The sequence below is a fragment of the Ictidomys tridecemlineatus genome, chromosome 5 (assembly GCF_052094955.1).
Source record: "Ictidomys tridecemlineatus isolate mIctTri1 chromosome 5, mIctTri1.hap1, whole genome shotgun sequence".
Lineage (NCBI taxonomy): Eukaryota > Metazoa > Chordata > Mammalia > Rodentia > Sciuridae > Ictidomys > Ictidomys tridecemlineatus.
Genome location: NC_135481.1, coordinates 5,757,578 through 5,774,921, shown reverse-complemented (window position 1 = coordinate 5,774,921; position 17,344 = coordinate 5,757,578). Strand labels below are relative to the sequence as shown.

The window sequence follows — 17,344 nt, the reverse complement described above, 5'->3', positions numbered from 1 at the left end:
CAACTTTCCTTCAGTATTTAGGTGGCCTTGACGTCATACCTCACTTCGCAGGATTTCCATAAGGAGACTCCTGGTGGGCTCACCCATAACTCAGGTTCATTTGCTTTGCGATGGGTAGGGCTTCCACCCAGACTCAGAGGTAGGTGTCTTTGTTAGTCTCATATTTAGGCAGAGCAAATCCCTGTCTCCTTGTGTGGCATTAGAGCTACACAGTGGCCTTGGGAGGGACTAGGTAATTTTCAGCCCCCGCTCTTGGATTCTCTGTTTCTGACACTGTTGACTCATTCCTCCCGTCTATTCCCACCTCCACCTCCACTCTGCCTCTGGATATTCCACAGGAACATTTACAAGTCTCTCGAACCATGATCTTAGTCCTTTGAGATTTTTCCATGATTTTCATCTTTCTGAGTCACTCCTTTGTCCCCTGCCTGTCTGGGAAATTTCTTGTCATTCTTGACCTTTCCCTGGTGCTTCCAGAGTCAAGAACTTCTTCATCTGTGCAATCTGTCTTGACTGTTTCTCTAACCTAGAACTCTGTACACGGGCTACATGTATTACAATCCATTTATGTGTGTGTGTGTGTGTGTGTGTGTGTGTGTGTGTGCGCGCGCGCGCGCGCTACAGGAGAATGCTTTAGATGTTAATCATTGTTTCCTTACTTACTCTGGTCTTTCCCTTCCCTCATGAGGTCTCCCTCTACTTATTCTGGCGGCTGACTGGGGGATGAATTGTCAAGGGGAGGAAAACAAAATTATAAATGGCTTTCCAATCTTCTCAACTTTCGCTCACAAAACGTAAGTTAAATAAAGAGACTGCTAGATTCCTCTGAGAGAAGCATCAAGAAATAGAAAATGAGAAAAATAAGAAGAGGAAGAAGAGGAGAATTGAGGTCCAAAGCAGAAGAGATAGAAAGGCAAATGCTCCTCATAAAAAGAATGCAAAGCTGTTGCCTATCAACATATGGAAACCTTGGCTAGCTAGACACTCTGGCCTGGGTCCACACCCTTCCCTCCTACCTGTGATCCACAAGGAGTAGAAATGATTCTTGTCCCCCACATATGACAGTAAGGCAACACGGGAAGGAGACAGGAATAAAAGACTCTCTGTTCTGACCCAAGTGCACCCATCTCCAAGGACTTTCTCCACCTCCAGCAGCTGGATGATACCACCTGTGACTAAGGTCATTGTCTCTGCTCAAGCATATGAGCAAAAGCAGAAATGAGTCATGGACACACAGGTCTACTTTTTGCACACCTTATTTTGTGGTATCAGATTTTTCGTCTCTCTCTGCCCCTTCCAGGCTAGACTGAAACATCTAACAGAAGGGTCTATTTCTTATTCTCCTTTATTTCTGGTGTTTCTCATAGTCTCAGGCACATATAAGTGCTCAATGAATATGTATTGAATAACAATTTTAAAGATATTCTCATGTCTTAGTGTATTGATTTGATGACATTCTCAGTTGCCCATGTGACTTCTCTGTCAAACTGGGAACTCAAGGGCAAACACTATGTTTTTGTCCTCTATATTCCTGATGTTTATCTCAAGGCAGGAAGCATAAGAGACAGACACTGAGAGGTAGTTTGCTGACCCAAAGAATGAATAAAGAAATGAGTGAAATAGCATACCAGTCTAAGAGAGGGAAAGATGGAGTTTTTAGAGACAGCCGAGTTTGAAAACTATTTTTGAAACTTTCTAGCTGCTGGATGTAGATGAATTACACAATCTTGACTTCCTTGTCGGTAAAAAATAAATGTAGATAATAATATCTATTACCCAGAAATGTTTTGAAGATGAAGTCAAAGGAGACAGCATTTGTGAAAGGACTTTGCAAGCCAAGGCATGCAGGAGACATTTTAAAAAACGAGAAAAACAAACAATCAAAAATCTTACTCATTGATTACCTGCGAATATGCCATTTGAAATATTCATTTTTCTCAGACCCAAAACAAGAATAATAGTCTCTGTCTCTGCAGAATGGGATCTGCTTGGAATTTTTATATGTGCATAGATTAAAACTGTAATCTTGGTTTTAAAACAACAAGAAAGCAGGACAAATTCCCTAACATTATCCCCTAATAGTGATATTAATAATAATGTTAACCCTAATAGTATTTCCTAACATTATCTCTTAAATAGAAATCCAAAGTCAGCATCTTAAATGTTTATTTAAAACATTGAAAATGTTGAGCTCTGTTTTGAACACATTATCATTAGATTATCTGACATTTTGATTAATAAAATTTGATCAGGTTGCTCAAACACATATTATAAATCATTATCCAGACACCTGGATGGACCACCTCTGACAGCTGTTTCCACGGTCAGGAATGGTGTCAGGGTTGGTGGGTGCCTCACCTTAGAAGCTATGGCTCCTGCAGACACACTGAGAAGTGCACTAATAGAAGCAGTGCTGCCCGGCTGTAAAGTGGTAGGGTGGGGGTTGGGGGCTCACCCTGAAGGCCTCTCACCCTTCCGGAGATGAAATGCATTCTGCAATATCTGAGGTGATATCAGCCAGGTCAAGGGGCGGTGGAGATGGTCTCCTCATCCAAAGCAGACTTTCTGGGAGCCCACAGACTTTCTTTTCTCCATGGCAGCCTCCAGGGAAGGATTGATTACTTTGCTCAAAGGGTAGAATCAGCAGCTGTTACTGATATGGGACTCCATGAGACTGGAATTCTGTATTGTGGATAGCACACTAGGCTTCTATTTTTTTCCTTCTTTATCTTTTTTTTTAAGTCAAAATGGCATTAGTGAAGCCTTTAGAAATAAACCACAGTTCTCATTTTAATGGATTCAGTGTTGGGTCATGTGCAATATCTGTTATTTAAAATGTGCATTTACAGGCCACTGTTGAAAATAGCTGTCTTTAAGATCGCTTAGGCTTTAGACTTGCTACATGGGGCAAGACTCTGTTATCAGAGTTTTTGCCATTATCACCATATGTCTTCCCTGCTCAGCTAGAGATGCTGAGCCTCCTACTGCAGACATCTTTTCTAGAACAAGGGACATGACATTTGCCTCCTTTTTGTGTCTGATGGCAAATGAAAGAGTGAGTAAGAATTCTGAATACTGGTAAATGAGAGTGGAACAATCTAAAAAAAAAAGAAAAAGCCAACAAGTAATAGTTCCAACCTTTTTTTTTTCCTGAGCATTCTGCTTCCTAAGAATGTGATTCAATCACAGTTAACTTCTCTTCCACCCACCAGTTTTCCTCCCAAAGGTCCATCTTTTTGGAGTTCTTGAGCACCTCCTAGAGGCTGGAGTATGATATTGTAGGGAATCATAGCTCCACCTGGGGGTGGGATGTAGACTTACACTGTGGTCAAAGATTAAGTACCTGAGAACATTGGATGCTCCTATGTCCACCAGGTCACAGTCTCTCCCTGATCTTCACCTTCTTTTCTGCATCTAACTAAATCGATGCCTCAGTTCCCTTTCCAGTATTCCTGGCGCATATCTGTTATTCTGGGTAGGGGGAAGGATGAAGACCCTGACTCCAATACTTGCAGCTCCTAGGTAGTGCTCCCAATGGTCTTCTCAATTAGAAACAAAATGCTCATGATCACACAGTACCTTCTGTCCTCTCATCCTATTTACTGGAATAGCCCTCCTCATATGTCAGTGTTAGCCAGGGCTAAGGCTAAATCAACCCCAAATCACTATTTTATAAGCTTTGCTCTCCCTCTGAGAATCTCCTACAGCAGGGACCATGCTTCCAGGCACTCTGCCTGCCTAATTCCAACTCATTATCTCTATTAGCCCTGGATTTCGAGGTACCCACCTGCCTCACTGCAAGATGACCAAAGGCATTCACTCATCTTTTGATGGTCACCTAAACCCTGCCATGAGCCAAGACTTATGCCGAGTACCCAATGACTAAAAGGAACACAGATCCTAGCCTCCATAGTTCACAGTCAGGTACAGGAGACACACAGTGGCTATTTACCACTGTTAGCGACCTCTGTTAGAAGTGAGCACCAGGTCCTAGGGAACCATAGCAGCCCCTGGTGGGACTAGGTTTCCCAAGAGGCAAATGAAGAAAACAGGTAAAGCAGGAATATAAAAGATTATTGAGAAAATATTTGGAAGAATACAGATATATTCCAAGGTACACTGACTTATCATATGGGAAAATCAGAATTTTTTTTTTACTTACACAGATTTTATGGTTTGGTAGCATTTTAACTTGAAATACATATGGGTGCAGGATGTCAATAGAACTATTCTTGCTAGGCCTCTGAAGGTTGAAGCTATCTTATAGAAGGACTCAGGAAAAGCTTCCCTGACAAACACTGGAGACTCTTAGAGGAAGGAGGGAGTTTCCTCTTCTGCTTGATACTGTATTTCATTTCTGTCTTGTTGAAAAGAAAAATAAAAAAGTAAATAAACCAGTTGGAATAAGTTTGCAGGTCTCTGGGTGCAGTTAAGGACAATGAGTAATATATTAGCTCATCAAATAAGTCACTGCATTCATGCTACCCTGGAGAGGAGCCATTTGCTAATGCCAGTGGCTGGCTCTATATCTTCCAGAGAACCCAATGGCCTCAGCTGCAATCCAAACACCACAATCGTGATACATCAGCAGAAACTGAAGACAGAGGTAACACACGTGCAACCCAAATTGCAATTGTGGGAAGAGAAGGTTAAAATTGCGAAGAAATAAACAACACTTCTTATAATTAACATCCTTGAATATATCTTCAGATCTGCATTACACCCTGAGATTCTAACGGGCACCATGCTCTTGCAGGTGAGATGTTAATAGGGTCCCTCTCTCTGAAATGCACTCTGCACCAGCTGTGTTCTTGAGATAGTTTTAAAACGGATTCCTTCACCCCTGTCTTCCCTACATATTACCCTGTACCATACAAAACTGTTTGAGGCTTTTTTCTGTTCTATAACAAACTACCTAAAACCAAACAATTTATGAGGAACAAAAGTTTATCTGGAGCAAAGCACAGTGGCGTACACCTGTAATCCCAGTAGCTTGGGAGGCTGAGGCAGGAGGATTGCGAATTCAAAGCCAGCCTCAGCAAAAGTGAGGTGATAAGCAACTCGGTGAGACCCTGTTTCTAAATAAAATACAAAACAGGGCTGCGGATGTGGCTCAGTGTTCAAGTGCCCCTGAGTTCAATCCCGAGTACCCCTCCACCCAAAAATTATTTATTTGGCTCATGGTTCTGGAAGCTGGGAAGTCCAAGAATATGGTGCTCACATCTGCTATATTTCATTTCTGTCTGGTTGAACAGAAAATGGCACCTGGTAAAACCTTTCTTCCTGCATCATTACATAACAGAGGGCATCTCATGGAAAGTCAGAGCAAGGAACAAACTCCAGTCTTTCTTCCTTTTCTTGTAAAACCACTAATCCCATCATGAGACCCTCACTCCCACAGCTTTATCTAACTCTAATTAACCCCCAATGGCCTCAACTCTAAATTCCATCAAAATATGAATTTTAGTCAGATTTCCTACCCAGCGCCTAAAAGCAACACAGATCCTAGCCTCCACAATACTGCCACAGTAGCAACAAACTGGAATACATGAACTTGAAGGTGGGAGACACATTAAAACTATAGAAAGAAACTTCAGTTGGGTTATTTCTATTCCTAGCTCTTCAGTCCTTCCTCCCTCCCCTTGTTTGCACTGCTTCTCCTGACTTTTCATTTCTGCTTTTCCACTGTATGACAAGCTTGCAGGAAAATCCTCCCCACATGGCACAGAGTGTGCACTTAATAAAAGTTTGTCAAATTGAATTGGGTGGCATCAATCACAATACAGATTCCTGAAGATTCTGTTCCTGGATTTAAATGCAAGCAGAAGATTTCTTTGAACTTATCACAATTTAGCAATTTTTCCAGCCTAAATCTTCCATAATAAACCTCTTCAACAGAATTAAAGTGAAACTATAAATTATACATGAGTTGGGGGTTTGGGGGGTGCTTTTTAAGGAAAATAGAAGTCTTATATTTGTTAGCCATGCACATGAATGTTAGGCAAATATCTGATCTAAGTAAATGGCAAACAGAGACTTTTCTTGTTTAAAGGGGAGGGATTTAAAGGAGTTTCAATTTGAGTCAAATTGTGGCAAATATACAAATCCTCTAGGCTCAGTAAAAACACCATCCTTTCCCCAAGTACAACAGAAAACACCAGATTTTGTAAAGTTAAAGTTGGACATCTGAAAAACATGGCAGCCTACAAGAAAGTCATTGACAAAATCATACTGTGCAATAGTAGAGCCGTTAACAAGTGTGATTGGCTGAGTTCCCAATAACTGTCGACACACAAGCCTCACAGGTAACTGAGACATGGTCTTTGATCTCCAGGGACTCAAAGTCTACATGGATACAATGTAGTCGTTACTAGATAGTTTATGGCAAGGACAAGTATAGCCAGACTTGACTGGGGTTGAACTGCCGTCAGCAAAATCTTCCTAGAGCCTAGAGCTGAATTTTGAGAGCTAGGGAGGAATTTAATGGATGACTAAAGAGTCAAAGTCTGAAAATAGAGCCAATAAGCCCTCGTGCAAGATGGAACTGCATGAAGTTCAAAGTAGCTACAGCAGATATGTGAAGAGAGGCCAGGTTAGAAAAGTCCCCAGCCTGTGACGTGGGAGCCTGACACCAGACTAAGGAGCGAGTACATTACTACGGCCCAGGGGCAGGACCTGAGGTGGAATGGGCCCTCGCTGTGCATTTTATCAAGATCATTATGACATAGGTATGGCAAATAGATTTGAGAAAGTTGAGTCTGGAGTCAGGAAAATTAGGAAGCCACCATATTTGTTCAGGTGAGATCCAAAAAGGGGTGAGGAGAAAATCGCAATTCATCAGATTGAATTTGTGAAGTCCGTGATTAAACTAGACACAGAAGGGAAGGAGGCAAGATTTGTTCCAGAAGTGGAACAAATCACAAGAGTAAAGTCTGGGCTGGCATAATAAAAATGAGGGTAAAATTTGCTTTTTAAAATATATTTGAGGATTTATAGTTTTTCACAAGATGTTATTTCTTATGCCCTAAAAAGGGAGGCTCCAATCAAATGAGTTAGGAACTACTGACATCAGGGACTTTCACGAGAAGAATTTTGGAGAAGTGTGGGGCACAAAAACTGAATTCAAGTGGCTCAAAAAGTGAGTCTGGTGAAGAAAAGGACCAAGTGTGATCTTTTTTTCCCCTTAGAAGCATCATCATAAGATAAGGGTAAAAGAAGGTCATGAGTAAGGGAGGAGGATCAAAGATAACTTTGCAGAGGAGGGAGGTTGGAGAATGTTGCTGCTAAGAAGGAAGGAAGGGTCAGGGAAGAGGGAAAGTGTAAAATACCAAGTGGATTAACAAGTGAGGTCTCTGAGAAGGTTGGGGTGGAGTTGAAATCCCTGTCTCTGGCAAAAGCTGAACAACAGGAAGGGTATTGGGGGCAGAAAGGAAAGAGGAGAGGCTGGTTTATTCATTCCTACAGTTGCTATGACAAAACACCACAAACTGAATGACTTAAAACAATAAAAAATTATTATCTCACAGTTCTGGAGAACCTGAAATTAAGGTGTTGACAGAGTCATGCTGTTCAGAGGTGGAGAGAAGACTGTTCCACACCATGCTCTTAGCCTCTGGTACTACTGGCAACCCTTGGTGTTCCATGGCTTGTAATTGCATATCTCCTGTCTCTATCTCCATCACCATCTGACCTTCTCCCTTCAAGCATCTGTGTTCAGATTTACCTTTTCCGTAAGGAAATGAGTCATATTGGATTAAGGGTCCACACTACTCTAGTATGACTTCATTTTAATTTAGCTAAGTACATCTGCAATAATCCTATTTCCAAATAAAGTCACATTCTGAAGTATTGGAGGTTAGAATATCAACATCTCTTTTTTAGAGGGAGGGGGCAAAATTCAATTCAGCCCATAACAAATGATAACTCTACTTTTCAGGGAAATCAACAACCACCATGGTGGAGGGCTTGGGTGATAAAGAGTTGATCTCATTCCAAGGGCAAAGGCTAATTCTTTGCCCCTTTCTTCCCAGGCCCTGGGCAGTGTGCATATGCTGAAGTCATACTCCAATAGTGACCTACGCATCTGTCATTCCTCATAATTTCCTTTTTCCATGTGATCCTCCCTCTGATTCCAGGCAGCCTGCCCTTGCTCTCTCCAGCAAGCCAGACACACGCTGAACGACAGGAGGAAAAAAAGAAGCAATTCTCAGCTCTTGACTTTCAAATCAGACTTCTGAAATTCCCAGCAGAGGTAACATTGGATAAAAAGGGGTTGTGAGTCCAACAAAATTGCTGAAGTTTATGCCATAAAAAAGAGTGGGAAGGATGGATGATTTCTTCATTGAAGAACCCAAGTTCATGCCCTAGACATGATTAAGATTAGACACACTGGAGGGGAGAAAGGGAGTTGGAGGGGAATTGAGAAAAGCAATGAGGAGGGTCCTTGTGCCAGCTCCAGCTCCAGGCTCTGGAACACCCCCAACCAGAACTCCTCCAACTTTACCTGATTTGCAGACTGAGCTGCCACACGTGATTAAGATGGAAGAAACACTACTGCTATGAATAGAGTCTATACTAATGGAGACTAGAAGGCCAATCTCTTCATGTTTCTAAGAGCGGTTTTAAGGTTCATGGAGGGGTGAACATTTGTTCATGGAAGGGCCTGGGGCAAAAGTTCATATCTTCTAATTTCTGATTATTTTTTGTAATTTCTGTTAATGGTAGTTAAATTGTTAAATTGTTCTTTTGTTTCTGCATGAGGAAAGTTTGCACAGAGCTCTAAGGAAGCCAAAATCCCTAACTATAGCTTCCCTTCTTTTAGGCTGATCTACTAACCAAAACCAGAAAAGAACTCCTCTGGAAAGAAATATGTGTATTTTTCAAAGCAGATCATATGTATTGAACACCTAGGGTGTGACCGGAACCATGCTAAGCACTTTGCATGTATTAGTGCCTTCAATGCCCAAATAATCCAATAAGGAAGGTATTATTCCACAGATGAGCATGCAGAATCAGAGGAGTTAAACAACTTGCTCACATAAGCAGTAAGTTAAATACAGCAGTATTTAAACCCAGGAATCTGTTGGAAATAAAACTAGTATACCTAAGTGCTCTGCTGGCTATTTATAATATAATACAAAAAAAACTTCCTTGTGATAACTAGAAAGAAACACGGGAAAATGAATTGCCAGTAAGTACCTACTATGTGCTAGGCACTATGCACTTGCATATATCATCTCATATCTAGTGCTTGGAAATTCCATCCATCACTAACTTTAATCTTCCTGGAAGAGAGCTTAGGTTCCAGAAAAAGCACCAGATTGGTCTATGGATTAGCAATTTCACTCAATTGACACCTGATGAGATTCATATAACTAATTCCTCTATTCTGATGCTCAGACTCTTATATCGGTTTCCCTGTCTGGTTCCTAAGGCCCTTACAACCTGTATAGTCAGTTTCTTCAGTGTACATATTCCAACCCCATAAAATCTGAATTAATATGATTAGTATGTCTCTTCTGATATGCATATGTTTATCTGTGTCTCCCACAAATAAACATTATTATTTTCTAATTTTTATATTTTTAAATAGACATTATTATTTTCTAATTTTCCCTATAGCTATATCTTCGCAGGAATCTCCTTTGTTCCAGTGGTGAGTTATTTGAAGACCAGTTCAGTATTTAATGCTTGTTCTTCAGCTTGTTCCCAGACATTCACAGTGTCTGGCATGTGGTAAGAGCTCAATCAGTGTTAGCCAAACAGATCTTTTAAAATTGAAGACTCTGCTCTTAATTCAAAGGGAGAAAAAAAATATCATAAAAGAGCCCCAACCTAGGAAAGCTTTTACACTAAGCCAGTGCAGACACTAGACAGACCACAAACCTCACCTGGAGCAATGTAAAGACAGTGCGGGAAGGAGAAAGTAAGAAGGAGCTTATGTGTCAGGTTTTCTAGTCACAAGCCGCAGAAACCAATTCTAGCTGGTGTCAGCAAAAGAAATATATTGGAAGGATACTTGCATGCCCACAAAATCGTCTAAAAGATTGACAAAACTCCCAAGGTGTCGGGGCCTGGAATTATGAACTTCTAACTCCTCTCACTTTCTTGTGTCCCTCCATTTGAAAGTCAAAGTTCTAAGACAAAGTGCAATTAGCCTGAGGTCACATGCTCAGCCCTCTGCTGAGACAAAGTTTCTGGCACAATTAACCTTCATATCCCTGTTAGCTTCCGTAATGACAGGACTAGACAGCTGACCTCCATATCCCTGTTAGCTTCCATAACGACAGGACTAGACTAGACAGGACTTAGACAGTGTTATTTCAGAGCGACCTGAAGGTACTAAGTGCCTCACATCTTTTAAATTCACCCAGAAATCCTTATTTCCTTTGTCAGGACCCCCACTCTTTCCTGATAAATGCTCCAGCTGTCATGCAAGCCCTGGCACCGCTGTATACTCAACTGGACATTGTCATTAACAATCTGTGGGTCAAACTGAGATTGGTCTTCAACTCTTTCCGTTCTGGAATTATAAGAATTGAGAGATTATTTGGGCACTGTCACTAAGCATCCCAGAGTTTCATTCTATTCCTTTAAGTTAGGAGGTAGGAATTGGAGTGTTTGGGTTCTTGTTTGATGATGTCCAATGCTATTAGAGACTACCTTTACCTACTGTGTCAGACAGTGTTCCTGGTCACACCCAGAAAGAACTACCTATAGCTTAGTTAATGTACTTATTAAGAAGATAGTAAGGAATTCAAAGTTAACCCAAAGGCTAGACAGCCAGACTCTGAGGTGGGATAGAAAGGAATCTGGAGGGTAGAGCTGAGGTGAGTGCCATCCCTGGCTGCAATAGGGCAGCAAGGGAAAGAGGTTCTGGCCAAAGGGATGTCCAGGGGACGCTTTGGCTTCTATTGTGGGCAGGCAGGATATTTTTATTTACTCCGAGGAACTGCAGTGTTTAGGAGAAGATGAATTAGATGTTACATGGCTAAACATTTTAAATGGAAACCATTTGTTCCTGGCCCTTAGGCAAGGTTTCTCTCAGGGATGTTGCCTCCATTTTATGCTGCCTTTCAAAAGGGTCCAGCAACCCCAAACCAAGACTGGCTGTGTTCCTGATGGGGAAGGAGAGTGGAGGAATGTGCTACTATTAAGTTTGGTCTTGTCTGGAGTCAGTTCAACAGCCTAGGCTGGGTTCTGTCATGGCTCCTTGTAAAAATGCTCCGAGTTAGCCATCGTTTAATTACCTACTTCAGTTTTTCATCAGGCACCCATATAATAGGAGACCTGTTGGGTAAAACTGCTATACAGGCATGGCCCTATATCTCGTGGCCCATAGTTTCCTTTTTTTCTGATTTTTCCCTGAAATACAGGAAAGATACAGGCCCCAGGTGTAGCCGTGGCCAATTATTATGGGAGTTGGTAGAGACGACGCTCTGGCCCTAGGTAGAGACAACTCGGAGATAGTTCTCTGCCATCTACCATAGGTCCCCACAGGACTGAGCTTGAGCTGCCCACAGGGGTGACCTGCTCAGGGCCACACTTAAAAAGTATGTCTCCTACCGCCATTTCTGGGGTCACCTCCTAAATAAATGACTTGTACTCCCATCCTTATTTCAAGTCTTGCTTCTGGAAGAATCAAACGTAAGACACCTACATCAGCTTTCCTCCAGTTCACTCCAAATGGCTGGGGCTCACTTTCAAATAAGAAAAAGATATGTAAATTGTACAAAAGTGAGCATCTCAAAAATCCAAAGAACAGCTGGGGTTGGGGCTCAGTGGTAGAGTGCCTGCCTCTCACGTGTGAGGCATTGGGTTCCATCCTCAGCACCACATTACAATTAAAAAATATTCATCTACAATTAAAAAATATATTTTAAAAAAGTCCAAAGAGGGCTGGGGATGTGGCTCAAGCGGTAGCGCGCTCGCCTGGCATGTGTGCGGCCCGGGATGGATCCTCAGCACCACATACCAACAAAGATGTTGTGTCCGCCGAGAACTAAAAAAATAAATAAATAAATATTAAAAATTCTCTCTCTCTCTCTCTCTCTCTCTCTCTCTCTCTCTCTCTCTCTCTCTCTCTCTCTCTCCTCTCTCACTCTCTCTTAAAAAAAAAAAAGTCCAAAGAGGCCACACATTGTGTGATTCCATCTATGTAAACTATCCAGAATCGGTGAGTTAATTAAAACAGAAAGCAGATAAGCAGTTGCCAATGTACTTCTAAAAGTACTGTTCACAAGCATTAATTATATTCACAATATTTACAATCATCACCTCTGTCTCCAGATATTTTTCATTGCCCCACAAAGAAACTCTGAATTATTAAGCAGTTGTCCCTCATTCAGTCTTCTCCCTAACCCCTGGCAAGTGGTAAAGTCAATGATATATGTATTTGACCACAAAAAAAAAAAATCAAATGAGAAAGTCAGATGGAAGATTTTTTGCTATATTTCAATGTGTAAGAGATTCTATAATTATTGGGTTTTTTTTGTTTTTGTTTTTGTTTTTGTTTTTTTGTCATGTTTAAGACAGCACCCATGGTAACCTTTACCATTTCTTCTATTCCCCAGGTCTTCTTGGTCCTTGGTCTCTCATTACCATGCTGGCGATCGAGAACCGAGTTTGTCCCATCTGCAGATCCCTCTCAGAGCCCAAGCAGTCCAGCTAATCTGCCTTCACTATTCCTCCAGCCACTTCCAGGGAGCTATGTCCACAGAAAGCCGTGGCCCACAGATGGGTATTTCCCCTGAGCATACCCTGTGAACTCCTCCCATACCCCTTGACAGCCCTATCTCACATTCAGACCCTGAGGGTCAGTTTGGAGGCTAATGACACCCATATGGACAGCACTTATGCAGAAAATGTGTGCAGCTGTTGAGGCTGCCAGAGCCAGATGTTCAGCTGATGGTCTTTTTTGGCTCAAGATGAACTTGTCTGGAGTGGCATTCACAGGAGACTGCCTGCTGAGAAACTATGCTCTATCTTAGAAAATGGTTGTCTCTCATTGAACCTTAAACAGAGGACCTGAACAGGGCAGGACACAACAGAGAGAAACAATGATTTGGAAAAGCAGAGATCACTGACTGATAGGTGAGTGCTTTGCAAATTTTTATTTGGCTAGAGCCAAATTAAAAATTTTTTTTTAATGAACTGCCATCATTTACAAATTGCTTACCCAAGCACCACCTCCTACATCCCACACCTGACTTGCCTTCCCAATTTCATGTCACCTGCCTGGCCAGACCATGGATTCATGTTTGTTTTCTCCAAGTTGATGACTTGGAGGCATGAGATGATGGAACAGCTTCCTCTGACCTGCTATTCCTGTGTAGGCATGAAGAGTGGTACATAGACAGAATAATTACATCCTGCCCTTATTTTTCTAAAATGAAATTCCCACTCAAAGCACACAGTGATTTCTTTTACCAAAAGGAGTTTAGAAACCCTCTTGCATTGTCATAGGATACAAAGAATAGCCATAACAGAGATCTCAGAGATGCATGGGGACATTCAGGAGGCAGATCCATGGTTCTGAGAACTCATCTGATTGTTACCAGCCATCAGTTAGAAGGCATCAGGACCTTCCTACATCTCAATCAATATAACCTCATTCGTCAAGATGAGGGATGCAACAGACAATACTACAGCAAATCTCAATTCCTTTTCCTCCTGACTGTTAAATCAACCCACTTTCCCAGTCTCCTTTAAAATTTGAAGGAAGTATGTAGCTGAGTTCTAGCTGGCTAGGCAGAAATGAAGAGTTCCCCCTGCCTAATAACTCCATCCTCTTTCCCTTTCTACAGTTGGAATGGAGCAGAGCTGAGGTTTTGATGGGAGGCAGAGTTACAAAATTGAAGAAGGATTCTGGGTCCCTGGGTCACTGTTTAGAGGAGAGGCTCCAATAATAAAGTACCGATACTGGACTCTTGAATGAGTGATAAACTTGTATTAGGTTAAGTCACTGAAATTCTGAGGTTTTCTGTTATATCAATTTGTCTATCCTCATAGTTCATAAGACAAGATGCTTAAAGCAAGTAAGGAATACAATTGCACAAATTACAGACAAGACCTTCAGAGGGGATCAGAACTAGCTCTTGGTCTCATTTTACCAATTTTCACTAGTCTTAGTCCCTACTGAAGTTTGTCAGAAACTCCTCACTGCCACTGGAGCCACCACAGATACCTCCAGCTCCACTGGATCTTCTGGGACATGTGATTCAGGCAGAAGGGTCATTTCCCTACAACCTGCATGCACTGCAGAGCTCTTTCTTACTCTGTGCCCTACCAGAAACTGGCAGGCCTCAGAATCACCCAATAGGAGTCACCCACATATTCCCAGCTGTAGTTTATGCTGCTTCCAAAAATCAAAGAGATCTGATTCTGTCTCTTTAGGATGAGCAAAAACTTGTTGTTACCCATGGAAGAGATATTCTGGCATGCATCATGACTTTGCACTCTTAGGAACCTCACCAGGCCCTAGAGTCTTCACGGAGTTTATCTCCTATCCTGGTAGATGTGGTTTACTGAGGCACTGGAGTTCCCACCAATTACTCTCTTGCCCAAGCTCAATTGGCATGATGCCATCAATATGGTGAAATAGCTTAATGTTCTATGAAATGATGTCAAGGTCCACAAACTATGTTGTCACAGAGAACAGAAGAGTAAATCAACAAAAGCATAAATTGTACTTCTGTCCCTCTCCTGTCAATGCAAACTACTATTCATCCTCCTTACTGATGGGAAATTGAGAAAAATACATTCACTGTGTCAGAAGTTGTTTTTTTTTTTTCAATGAAAAAACCATATCAACCCCACAGTTGTGACTGAAGCTACCCCTGATTAAGTTTATGATAGTCTACCACCTTCTATTATCAACCATTTAGTTTTTAAATGAACTGAATAAGTGAATTGAATGGAAATTTTAGTATTCGTGGTCAAAAAAGGCTCAGTAACATTCATTAAGACAGTGGTTTTCAAACTTCATAAAGTTCACTGGAGTCATCTGGAGAATACATTAAAATATAGATTTCTGGGACTTACCACCATATTTTAAAACAGTAAGCCAGCAGTAGGATCTGTAAATGTGTTCTTTTAGAAAGTTCCCAATTAAGTGACGCTAATGCTACTGGTCCAAGGACCACATTTTGAAAATCATTGCTTTAAGTCTTTGTTAAGGATAATGTTCTCTTCAATTTCTTTGGACATTTGATATCAGTTCTGTCCTACTAACTTGACCAGCATGTTGGAGGGCAGGTTCAGAAGGTTTTATTTGGCCTATTCTATCATGATGGTTCTTATTCCAAGGTCAGGGAACCAATGTGAAGTCTCGATTAGTTGCTAAGTATATCCATCCTAATTATACACTCAGAAACCAAAGATATAATGACCTTTTGGATCCAATCTGAGCAAATACAGGCTAGAACTACTATCTGACTTCCATAAGCATTTATTCTGATAAATGCTTATGGATTCTTTTGTAAAAGAATTGGAAGGGATATTTATTAGAAATTCTTACAGTAGCATTTCAAAAGCACCTGATCTTCCCTCTAATCAATGAGTTCTGGGTTGATGATAAGTTTTGGATCTGGAAACGAGGTAACAGACTTTGACTTTTCATCATGATAAATGATATTGGCTTTCTGCTGCTAAGTTGAGTTGTTTTTGTTCATCAAGTCAAGTCACACCTAATCAGCTGCCTCAATATCTTACCCTTCAGGACTTAGTTATCTCCTCTGGCCAAACTACTTCTTCTCTGTCCTAAGGTCCATCACAGAAATTATACCCTCCTCATCTTCCATATTTAAGTGCCATCAAATGACCCTTCCCATTCTGGTACCCTGTCACCCCCAGTGACATGAAGAAGATCCTTGGCAGCATCTTCTATTATTCACCCAGCGGTCAAGGGTAGCCATCACTGAGTGTATCTTCACAAGTGTATCTTATTAGCTTAATGAAGGGAATGTCCTCTGGGACTTTCAGGGAACATCTTCAGATGGTGGACTCTTCGTCTTATATAATAACTCTGCTTTAATACTCTCACCTTTCTGGACTTTCTGATCCCTGCCTCAAAACTCTATTCAGGCAATTTCTTACATCTCCACCTGATTTACTTCAGGTCATCGTTGTGTCAGGTTTCAAGGAGCTATATCAGGAGCATTTTGGACCATTCCAGTTGTTCTTTCTAGGACATTAAATCCTGAGTCATGGGAGAAGGCTTCCATGTAGTAAATTCTTTTTCATTCAGTCAACATTTACCTAAGCCCAGCAATTTTTTTATTAGTGGGAACAATAAAAAAACAAAAGAAGAACAAACAAAAAACTGGACATTTGTGTTGTTTGTCAATTCATGAAAAAGCATCGCCATAGAGGAGACATTGAACAACCAAGGAGACAGGATGACTTATTCAATGAAGGTCATGCAGATTTTCTCTTTGGCCTTGCAAGGTTTATGCAATAGGGGTGGGGAACGGTGACCAAGGGGAGAATGATAAGAAAAGCTGGTTACTCAAGGGCCCAAAGGCATGGGCTTTGTCTTATCAATGAATGACTAGTCTCCAGACCTCAGAAACCTTCATACATGTAGCACCAACTCTCAAGGAGACCAGCCACTTGCTGGGAAGTGAACTACCTTTAATTTCTTCCATCTTCGAAGAGAGCAGCCTTTCACACAATGCTACATATGGGTTTGCCCACATGGCTTTAGCCAGCACACCATTCAAGGGCTTGCCAAATTATTTTTTATGGCTCTGGGTTTATCTTAGATCTAAAAACTCCATTTTGTAAAGTTTGTGAGACCATAGACTTACGGGTATAGGATCCACTAGTCTTATTGGCATGGCCCAAAGAGTACCGTTTAAGGGAATGATGGAATAGATTATGAAGGGTTTTACCGAGGCACAATTTGGGGACCACCACCCTGTTGAGTTGGAGTGTTCCCTTCTAAGACATAACATTTGTGATGAATCAGCAATTAATATATTGTGCTATATCCTCAATAACTAGAATAAATAGATATGGGAACCAAGAGATGCAAGTAGAATTGATTTCTCTAACCATCATTCTCAGTGATCCATCTTTGAAATTTGTGCTTATTATCCTCACAATCTCAGGCTCTGCCAGATTAGAAGTCCTAGCTCCTAAGGATATGGTTGAGAATGCTTCAAGTAGAGGCACAGTAAGAGTCACAATGAACTTAGAGATACAACCATTGCCTGAATGGTGGTGCTGGCTAAAGCCATGTGTAAAAACCCATATCTGGCATAGTGTGAATAGCTTCCCTCTTCTAAGATGGAAGAAATTAAATGCAGTCTACCTCCCACCAAATGGCTGGTCTCCTTGAGAA

General features: G+C 41.3%; 1 long non-coding RNA gene across 5 annotated transcripts in view; it reads left to right on the top strand.

The window, feature by feature from the left end:
- Positions 1–14,775, top strand: part of LOC144377688 (uncharacterized) — a 42,502-nt gene extending 27,727 nt beyond the window's left edge. The window contains exons 3-6 of one of the 5 annotated variants that reach the window (XR_013438668.1): positions 4,537–4,606; positions 4,711–4,756; positions 8,136–8,251; positions 12,573–14,775. This is a non-coding gene — a long non-coding RNA (uncharacterized LOC144377688). Of the gene's footprint in view, positions 1–4,536; positions 4,757–8,135; positions 9,656–12,572 lie in introns of all 5 variants that reach the window. The other 4 variants (XR_013438666.1, XR_013438669.1, XR_013438667.1 and 1 more) reach the window with 4 other exon arrangements.
- Positions 14,776–17,344: the final 2,569 nt, after the last annotated feature.